The sequence below is a fragment of the Aotus nancymaae genome, unplaced genomic scaffold (genome assembly GCF_030222135.1).
Source record: "Aotus nancymaae isolate 86718 unplaced genomic scaffold, 86718_ANA_hifiasm-v0.15.2.pri h1tg000098l, whole genome shotgun sequence".
Taxonomy (NCBI): Eukaryota; Metazoa; Chordata; class Mammalia; order Primates; family Aotidae; genus Aotus; species Aotus nancymaae.
The window spans coordinates 1,748,289-1,759,357 of record NW_026988513.1 but is presented as its reverse complement, the minus strand read 5'-3'; the positions used below and the strand labels follow the sequence as shown (position 1 = coordinate 1,759,357).

General features: G+C 38.2%; 1 long non-coding RNA gene across 1 annotated transcript; it reads left to right on the top strand.

Moving 5' to 3' along the window:
- The first annotated feature begins 3,678 nt into the window (after window positions 1-3,678).
- Window positions 3,679-9,789, top strand: LOC105725736 (uncharacterized). The gene is made up of 4 exons (XR_001109352.3): window positions 3,679-4,118; window positions 5,444-5,588; window positions 7,383-7,501; window positions 9,661-9,789. It is a non-coding gene; the product is annotated as an uncharacterized LOC105725736 (long non-coding RNA).
- The last annotated feature ends 1,280 nt before the right edge of the window (window positions 9,790-11,069 follow it).

Genomic DNA, 11,069 nt, shown 5'->3' with positions numbered 1-11,069 from the left:
AAGTTCTGTTAATGTTGATATTCTGACCTCCTCCCATGAATCACAAATGTTTTTAGTGGCATTCAGAACAGTGAGTCTTTCCAGAAGGATTTCAATTCACTTTGCCCAAATCCATTACAAGAATTACTATCTGTGGCTGCTATAGTCTTTATAAAATGTGTTTCTGAGATTGTAGGACTTGAAAGTTGAGATTACTACTTGATACAGGGATTGCAAAATGGATATTGTGTTAGCAGGTGTAGAAACAACATTCATATCTTGTATATCTCCATCAAAACTCTTGGGTGATTAGGTGCATTATTAATGAGTGTTAATATTTTGAAGGAAATCTTTTTTTCTGAGCAGTTAGTCTCAACAGTGTGATTAAAATATTCTGGAAACCATGCTGTAAACAGATATGCTGTGGCCCAGTCTTTGTTGTTCCATTTAAAGAGCACAGGGAGAGTAGTTTTAATATAATTCTTAAGCATCCTAGTATTTTTCAGAACAGTAAGTAATCATTGGCTTCAACTGAAAGTCAATGGATACATTGGCCCCTAACAAGAGAGTTAGCCTGTCTTTTGAGGTTTTGGAGCAGATGTTGACTTCCCCTCTCTAACTGTGAAAGTCCTGGGTGGCATCCTCTTCCAAAAGAAGCCTGGTTCATCTACACTGAAAATGTGCTGTTTTGCGTAGCCACATTCATCAGTGATCTTATCTAGATCTTCTGGATAACTTGCTGCAGTTCTGCATAAGTGCTTGCTGCTTCATCTTGTACTTGTACATTCTAGAAAAAACTTATTTCTATAAACCTCATAAACCAACCTCTGCTAGCTTCAACCTTTTTTCCTGCAGTTCCTCTCAGTCTTCAAAAGATTGAAGAGAGTTAAAGCTTTGTTCTGGATTAGGCTTTAGCCTAAGAGAATGTTGTAGCTGGTTTGTTGTGGTCAGGTCTACACAGACCACTTAGGCTTTCTCCATATCAGCAACAGGGTTATCTTGCTTTGTTATCATTTAAATGTTCTCTGGAGTAGCACTTTCAATTTCCATCAAGAACTTTTCCTTTGCATTCACAACTTGGCTAATTGTTTGGCACAAGAGGCCTAGCTTTAGGCTATCTCATCATTTGACATGCCTTCCTCACTAAGCTTAATTATTTCTAGCTTTTGATTTAAAATGAGAGAGGACTCTTCCTTTCACTTGAGCACTTAGAGGCCATTGTAGGGTTATGAATTGACCTACTTTCAATATTATTATGTCTCAGAGAATACGGAGGCCTGAGGAGAGGGAGGGAGATGGGGGAACAGCAGCTGATGGAGCAGTCAGAACACACCAAACATTTATCAGTTAAGTTCACCTTCTTATAGAGGCTCAGTCTGTGATACCATTACAATAGTGACATCAATGGTTACTGATCACAAATTACCATAACAGGTATAATAATAATTAAAAAGTTTGAAACATTGTGTGAATTACCAAAATGGGATGGAGGGACACAAAGTGAGCACGTGCTGCTGGAAAAATGGTGCTGGTAGACTTTCTGGATGCAGCACTGCCATAGACCTTCAGTTTGTAAAAAACCCAGTATCTGCAAAGTACAATATAGTGAAACACAATAAAATAAGGTATGCCTGTATGGGTTTCAAATAATCTCTCCTAGTTTACCAACATAATTTCCCTTTTAAGGAGTGCCATTTGATTAATAGAAATATTTATTTTAGTGTATATTATGTTTTATAGTTATGGTTCTAAATATTTTAGAGAATTGTTTCATATATTTATGCCTTTGATTTTTGTATATGGTGTGAGGTAGGGATCCAACTTTTTTTTCCATATTTATAATTAATTGTCCCAGCACCATTTATTAATTAGCCCCCAATTTTTCCACTGACTGATTTTCAATGTCACCTCCAACAACTATATAGGTCTTCAAATTCACAAATCTCTTTCAGGCTCTCTTTTCTGTTATTTTTTCTTTCAATGTTTATATCATGATATACATACTATGTTTTCTTAATTTCAGTAGCTTTGTATTTATTTTTGATGTCTGATGGGGTATGTTCCTCTACTTTCTTTTCCTCATTAGAAGTATTTTATCTATTTTCGGTCTTTTGCTATGTTATATAAATTTAAGAATTATTTTTATCAAATTCCACAGAAGCCTTGTTGAGATTTTGGTTGGAATTTCTTAGAATATGTTTGTTAAATAAAGATAATATTAAATTATCTCCTAAATTTTTCATTCATTTTCAACATTTAATAATCATTCATTGTGTCACTATAGTAGGCCCTGAAGAAAGTGAAGGAAGATGACCTTCAAACTCAGTAAACTAGCAATATAGTAAGAGTGGGGCATCCAGACATAACTATAATACAATAATAATAGCAAACTTTTTATGGGATCTGTCATGTGTCAGACACATTTTCAAGCAGTTTACATATATTGACTTATTTAATCCATAAAAATGTATGAAGTAGATATTATTATATTCTACAGATGAGGAGATTGAGGTCCCAAAGTAGAAACAACCCAAATATTTATTGATGATAAAATGGGTAAATAGATTTTTTTTTTACAGTATTGACACATCAAAATATTATCCAATGGCTGAAAATGAATGAAGTATACACAATAACAGGAAAGACTCAGAAATATAATAAATTTGTGTAGTCAACAAATTAGAAGAGGGGACAGGTTATAGTGCAACTTTTAATAAGGATTAAATAAATTGGAGAAGCCTAGATTTCCTAATTAGCAGGGGTAAGGAAACCATAACCTTGGTGCAAATCTGATCTGCTGCCTGTTTTTATGAATAAAGTTTTATTGGAATGCAGCCATGGGTGTTCATTTATGCATTGTCTGTGGTTGCTTTGGCACTACATGAAGCAGAGTTGAGTGACAGAGACCAGCTGGCCTGCAGAGCCTCAAATGTTTATTGTATGAGTCTTTACAGAAAGAGTTTGCCAATCCCTGAATATGGCTTGGGTAACTGTTTGCCAATCCCTGAATATGGCTTGGGTAACTGGGCGAATGAAATTCACTAAGTTTGGAAATCCACAAGATCAGTGGTTTACTTTGGGACAAGATGAATTGGTGGTGTCAGTGTGAACCCTAAACATTTGACTCTTGATTCTCAAGCGAGTATATAGGCTCCTATACTTTGGGCATTTATTATGATATTTGCGTAGGTCATTTGATGTCAACTCCAACATTATACTCTGATTTTAATGTCCTTTTTAACTTAGGTCACAAAGGATTTTAAAAATTTATACTTTGGAGGTTGGCTATATGTTTAAAATGTCAAAACAGCAAGAAGATAAGATTTTAAATGCTCCCAACTCAAATAAATGATAAATGTTTGAGGTGATGGGTATCCTAAATACCATGATTTGATCACTGCACATTATATGCGTATGTCAAACTACTACATGTACCCCATAAATATGTACAATTATTTTGTATAAATAAAAAAATTAAAATGTGTTGAAATGATCAAATCCAATTGTCTTTGGTTTTGAGTAAGCTGAAGGATCTTTCATCTGTCTATCATAGCCATTAGAAATTCTCACACTTCTTATGCCTATTTCTTATACAGATTTTTAATAAAATTCAATGAGGTATTTTTTGGAGTATCTAAAATAGTACAATAAAGGCAAGCATTTCTGGTGCTTTAGCTTAAAACAAGGTCTGCACTTAATGACCTAACAGAATGAGAAGTTGGCATGGTTCATATATTATTCCAGTATAATATGAAGTCTGTTCACAGTTGCATAGAAAGAAATGGTGTGTAAATCATGATGAAATTTTCTGCTGGTGGAAGCATAAACTTGTGCAGCCACTTTAGAAAATTGTTTTACAGTGTATCCAAAGCTACACATATGCATGCCCATTGTAGGTAATATCCAAGAGAAAGAAGTGCTTGTGTCTACCAACAGATACGCACCAGAATGTTTATAGCAGCTTTTTCATAGAGCCAGAAACTGGAAGCAGCTCAGATGTCCATCAAAGAAAGATGAACACACAGACTGTGGTATATTTATACAATGGAATACCACACAGCAATAAGAGAGACAAGCTACTGATACATGCAACAACATGGATGAATCTCAAAAACAATGCATTGGACAAGAGAAGCCAGGTAAAAAAGATACTGTGTGATTTCACCTACATTTCAAGAACAGGCAAAGCGCATCTGTGACAGCAGAGGTCAGAACAGTGTTTGTCTGTAGCATCCACGTCAGCGGTTACTAAGTAAATACATGGGGAATATTTTTGGGCGTTGAAAATGTTCTCTGTCTTGCCCTGGTGATTGCACAGGTGTATACGCATGTAAGAGTTCGCATAGTAGTGCACGTCTAGGTTTGTGCATTTTATGTAAGTTATACCTCATTAAGCAAGAGAACATTGAGCAGTTTTCTGAGGTGCCTGGCGTGCATATATTCTATGTGGGTGAGAGAGAGGAGTTCCCATGGACATCAGATACTGATATAGGAATCTTAAAGTTTACAATCTTTTATGAAACTGACAGATCCTCCAAAAGACACTGGGGCCTACTTGAGGGTTAAAGTGTAGGAGGAGGGTGAAGATTGAAAAGCTACCTCTCAGGTACTGTGCCTCTTACCAGGGTGGTGAGTTAATCTGAACACCACACCTCATGGCATGCAATTTGCTTCTAAAGCAAACCTGCACGTGAACCACTGAACCTAAAAGTTAAAAAAAAAAATGACAGGTCTAGACTTTTATTCTTGTCCCAAGGAGGTTCCGCTTCACCTCCCAATGGAAGTTAGCTGTAGAGATGAAAAAAACAAAACAAAAACAAACAAACAAACAAACAAAAAAAACCAGGGTCAACTTTTTTTCTCAAAGAAAGTTTTTGATTTGCTCATGTATTTGAGCAATTATTATTTGAGATCCTGGAATTCCATACATAGAAAATGGAAAATCGCTGGGGTAAAGTTAGTTGCATTAACTGCGAACGAACCTGAGGATGTGTCTTTTCCCTGCCAAGATGAGTTAGCTGCAAAGACATTTCCGTGAAGCTGAGGCGTTAAGCTATAGCTAACTCTGTCTTACTTAGTATCTCCCTTTTGAATGTAATTTAGATTTTGGCACAGTTAATATTGAGCTATTCTTTCTTGTGGTATGGCTTTTTAAGGTCATTCTTAGTTCATGACAGTCAAACTATGTCATCAATACAGTTCAGTTCTACTTCTGAATGTATTTTATTATTCAAATGCATTCAAAAGTAGAAATGAACTGTAACTAACCCTGAAATGTATGCTCCACATATGAGCTAGATGGTGATTATCATATAAGATATTTAACTACTGAATCTATAATATCCAGTCCGGCTGCATATCAATTTTCTAAAATGAATATGTTATTTTCATCAAATAATTTATACATATGCATATATATGTGTGTATATATGTTATACATATTTCTCTCTCTCTCTCTCTGTAGTTATCCTTCATGAATTCCACTGGGGATTCTGCTGTACAGCTTCACAAGAAACTCTGGTGTATCATATCTCAAACCAAACTCCTTCATTTTCTTTCTTCAATTTAAGACTAGCATCTTCATGGAGACAGTGACTGAAACCACAAAGGTGAGCTCCATCACCATCCTCATTCTGTCAAACAAAGAGGCCTGCGTGTATTAACTTTGCCGAATCTCTCCTATCCATGTTGCTTCTTCATCCTATGTTATTATCCTACCAATCCATTCTTCTAAAATCATAGGGGCGATCTTTCTAAAACACAAAGCTGATCATATTATACCCTCATCAAAAGTACCATTGCCTCTTGGATTAAATTCAAACTTCTCAGCCTGCTGGAGACTTGATTACCTGACTCCTGCCGACTTAATTTCTTTATTGCTGGCTAAATCTCTTCCCATCCAAGATTTATGCTCCAGCCATGCCAAGCTTCTTGCAGTAAGTAAGCCATTGAACATGTTGTTCTCTAATGCTACTTGCTTCTATCACCCACCTACACAATGTTCAAGACTGAACACCAGTCCTGCTCTGACTTGCTTGAGCTGTTTCTTTTTCACCCCTCCATGAACACCAACACTTGTGTTCATATGCTGTTGCCCAACTTGAATGTCCCTATCAATTCTCCTCATCTTTCCAGGCCTACCCTGCCGAGGCTATTTTAATAGATAGTGGAGATAGTTTAGATTCAGCACCTGTTCAGGGACTATAGAGTTTGGCTCTTCCCTCTTGCCCAGGGCTTTCCTGGCAAACTAGAAGAGCCTTTGTGTGGATGAGTGGAGGAGCAGGAGTGAGACCTCTGGTCATATATTGTCACGCCATGGTTGTATGGTGTCCTGACTTAAAGAAAAATGTTTAATGAAGTGTAACTTACATGAAAGGAAAAAAGCAAACAGGAAGCTGAGAAATTGGCCAACCGGGGACATTCTTTTTTTTTTTTTTTTTTTTTTTTTTTGAGACGGAGTTTCGCTCTTGATACCCAGGCTGGAGCGCAATGGCGCGATCTCGGCTCACCGCAATCTCCGCCTCCTGGGTTCAGGCAATTCTCCTGCCTCAGCCTCCTGAGTAGCTGGGATTACAGGCACGCGCCACCGTGCCCAGCTAATTTTTTGTATTTTTAGTAGAGACGGGGTTTCACCATGTTGACCAGGATGGTCTCGATCTCTTGACCTCGTGATCCACCCGCCTCGGCCTCCCAAAGTGCTGGGATTACAGGCTTGAGCCACCGCGCCCGGCCCCGGGGACATTCTTGATAACCGTTCTGGGTATTTTAGAGGAACGAAAGCCTTCAGAGCTGGGCTTGGATGAAGGGAACTGGCCTGCCAAATGTTGCTTTGCTGTGTAGATACAGCTGGTGTTAGACATTTGCATTTCATTATATTTTACTTACTCTGATGTCTAAATCTATTTTTTGACCGGGATACCTAAAAGAACAAAAGTTCTGTACTGAAGATTCCTTGTGGAACACTCAGGGTTATAGGCAACTTCTTTTTCCACATGAATCAAAATCTTGCCATTAAATTAATAAAGAGTTCTCAGGGTACGGTAGAGCCAAGTTTCTGTCATTCTTCATTACACAATGGGAAATGGGAAAGAGAAGAAAGAAATATGCTGGAACACGGAGAGCCAGCCACTCTGCTGAGCCTCTTCCTGTGACCTGATCACACTTTGTGAGGGTCAGTCATCTAATGGATAAAATCAAAAGATTCCTAAAACTGAGACATTCTGTGTCAAGAAAAAGTCCCTTAACAAGCTGACAATATTACTTAGATATTAATTTCGTACTTGTTTGTGGTGTCTTAGAGGCCAAATAAATTTGTTATAAAATATTAAGCTTCTAGTAATATGATGACAAATGGCCATTATATTACATTTATTAAAATTTTTTTTTTCTTTTTACTCTCACAGTGATTTGAAGTGAACCAAGCAGCTGGCTCATTGTTTGAGAAACAGTTGTTTCACGGCTGAATTGACCTCATCTTCAGCAGCCACTGGTTTGCTCAGGATTTGCTTTGAACATTTCTATGGTAAGTGACAGAGTCCTCATGTTTAAGTATATTCTGATGTGAGTCAAATCCAGAAAACTTGGGAAAGGGTGAAAGAAAAAAAAAAGCTACACACTGGTCAAGATTTTTGTTTGTTTGTTTCAACGTTCCACACAAGGTCTCTGCCAGATGTTCACATTTCATCTTGCCTGAATAAAGATCTTTCTTGTTCAAGAATGTCAATATCATTTAACAGCGAAAGCAATATAATTACACTATTCAATAAACATTTAACAAGACACAGACATTTTCAGCTAAAAGAGGACTTACCAGAGTGTACCTTTTAGCAATTTAGTAGTTAAATTAGTTTTAACAAAATCTATTTTTTTAAACAACATCTGGTGAACAGTCTCTAATTTCTACAGTTTTGGAATGAAAAGGCACTGCACTAGTTCATTGCTATGAACAATTTGCTAGTTGTTTACCTTAATGCCAGTCTTACCCCCCACCAGACAAATATATTTCAAATGTGTTTTCTATATTTCAAAAACCCCAGCAAATTCAGATTTCTGGGTATGGAGTTAATGGCATTCAGTTCACCAGCTGTCACCTATGCTTTAAGATGTCATGATTCTCTTGGCACAGTGGAATCAGTCACATTGTAAAGAAAAAATGATTTAATGGCTGTACCTTCACTTCAATTTGCCACATTATCCTGATAGACAAAGTGCTGGGAGAAGGGAAGGAGGATGTGGGACTGATAACCCACTTGATCTCAGCTGGTAGTTTCAATTTCCTCTTCTTCTTCTTTGAGCTGATACACTTAGAGATAAATTAATATGAATGATCTGAATGGGTTAAAAATATCTACCAACCCATAGCTGAGTCACCAGTCCCACTCAGTCTTGTCAGTGCCACAGCGGTAGCATACAGGATGGCAGTGAGGAGCACCAACAGCCTGAAACACTTACATGGTTCTGTATTTTAATCTAGTTGCCAAAGCCCCCTCCTTTAATTTTTTAAAGGTTTTATGGCTGAGTTAATTTACATGCCTGGTTTACCAGGACAATATTGTGCTGTATTTTGCTTTGAAATGTATGACATCAGTCATTGACATATATCAGAGGTCAAAACAGAGATCTTTGTTAGAGAAACACCTTGTATTGATTAAATATATTTCTTCTAAGAAACACAAAGTGTGCACACATTCACAGTGTGGATCCTTGTAGAATTTTCAAGAATAAGGTCCAGCTTAAGTTTATGAATGAGAAAATAAAGATTAAGGACCTAATGCAAGCGGAAATGTTGGTCCTTGCCGGGAGGCTGAGCCCCTTAGTGGGAAGAAAGTTGGGCTATAAGTCAGAGGACTAGGTTATAGTATAAAATTTGCCATTTGCTATGGCATATTGGATAATTCCTCTATTTTTTCAGTGCCCTTGTTTCGCCATCTGTAAGTGGTTGTAAGTTCAATGCATTTTTGTATCTTCAGAACTGTAGATGTATAGTTGCAATGAGTATTTCATCATATGACTTCCATAAAACTCTTTGGAAACAAGTTCATTTGTGTATGCACAGAATGGGAAAATGTCTTTTCTCCCTCTCATAGTGAGGTACGCTGTGAGAGGCTCCTTGTCCTGGGAGATGAGATCCCCAAGGTCACTGCTAGCGAGAAGATGATGGATTGCCACTATGAGGCTCGCTGGGAGGCTTTGTTCTCCTGAGTGGGTTTTGCAAAGTGAGGACCAGAGCTTACTATTTGGATTAGGTCTTATTAGGGAAGAGAAGACGAGAGTTGAGATAGTTGTCAGGGAAGAGAAGCTTTAAGGGAGAAAACAAAACTGCTTAATGGGGATTTGGATTAAATTTCCTCTGGGAAGTGTGACTTAGTCTTTTACCCACAGATCCTTAGTGAACCATCCCATGTGTGTCCATGCATCGCCTTGCTGGACTGTTTTGAAGACAGGGAAAAGTGCTGAGTGCGGTTTTCAGATGACACTGCATTTCAGCTAGGGCTGCCCCGTCTTGGGGGCTTGCCTACATGTTAACAAATAGTCGTTGGGAGGAAATGCTGTGTCAGGCAACTGAAGAATATGGCAAGATGATGGCAAGGTGAGCTACAAGGAGAGTGTCCTATTACTGTGGTGGAATGAAATATGGCTTTAAAAATATTCCCAGAATGATTTAAGTTCTTCATAATTTAGGTTTCATGCCACTGTGGGCAAACAGAATAGACAGCTTTCCAACCTGCTGCATCCTCCTTTTGTGTGTGGACAAGTGCGACGTCTTCAATTTTGTCCCCCAAATTAAGCATAACCAAGTGAGTGGATTTTATCTTCGTAAAGAGCAAAAGGAATTAGTTGTACATGAAGAAGCTGAGACTGTAGCTCTGTGTAAAGAAGCTGATGTTTTCTTCCATCTTCTATTACGTGGTAGGCACTGTGCAAGTGTTAGCTATTATTATTGCTGTTAGCATTTTTCTGTAAAAGTTGGGCTTGTCAAAAATATGAAATAGGGCCAGGCACAGTGTCTAATGCCTGTAATCCCTTTGGGAGGCCGAGGCGGGTGGATCACGAGGTCAAGAGATCGAGACCATCCTGGTCAACATGGTGAAACCCCGTCTCTACTAATACAAAAAATTAGCTGGGCATGGTGGCGCGTGCCTGTAATCCCAGCTACTCAGGAGGCTGAGGCAGGAGAATTGCCTGAACCCAGGAGGCGGAGATTGCGGTGAGCCGAGATCGCGCCATTGCGCTCCAGCCTGGGTATCAAGAGCGAAACTCCGTCTCAAAAAAAAAAAAAAAAAAAAAAAAGAATGCTAGGCATGCTGGCTTGTGCCTGTAATCCCAGCTACTTGGGAGGCTGAGGCAGGAGAATTGCTTGAACCCAGGAGATGGAGGTTGCAGTAAACCGAGACTGTGCCATTACACTCCAGCCTGGGTGACAGAACAAGACTCTGTCTCATTAAAAAAAAAAAAAAAGAAAAAAGAATGAAATAGGAGAAATGCATTTTCCAGTGATAATTATCCTTTCAAGTAAACTAAGCTTGAAATCCTCCAAGGATTCTGATTTCACTGGCAGGACACTGTTAGAGCTCCCAGATGATCTAAGGTGCAGTCGAGGATAAGAGCTACATCCTTCAAAAGAGATACAACCATATATATATAAAAAACAGAATATTTTCATTGTGATGCTAATGATTGACAGGGCTTTGATTACATTTAGTAGGGCAAATGACAATTAAAATAGAATTAACATTAGTTCTGGATGTCAAAGTATCTTATTCCCTTCAGTTAATGCTCAGGTGGGTCTTCTTCTCACTTCTTTTTTCTTGTCCTACCAGCGGTTTAGTTCATCTGCTTTTCAGTTTAGATTGTACACTTTTCAGTAGACAGAAGCTCTCCCCTGGGCTGACTGGAAGAATCATGCTTTTTTGAAATGGCTTATGAAAGTTTACCAGCTGTTTTTATTCTACAGATAAATGACTTAAATCCCTGGACTACTCCTCTAACTGTGCTGATCCTAATGGATGTGTAAGTGGTATGTCTCATTGTCATTTAAGTTTGCAGCTCCCTGATGACGTCTGGTGTGGAGCATCTTTTCACATGCTTGC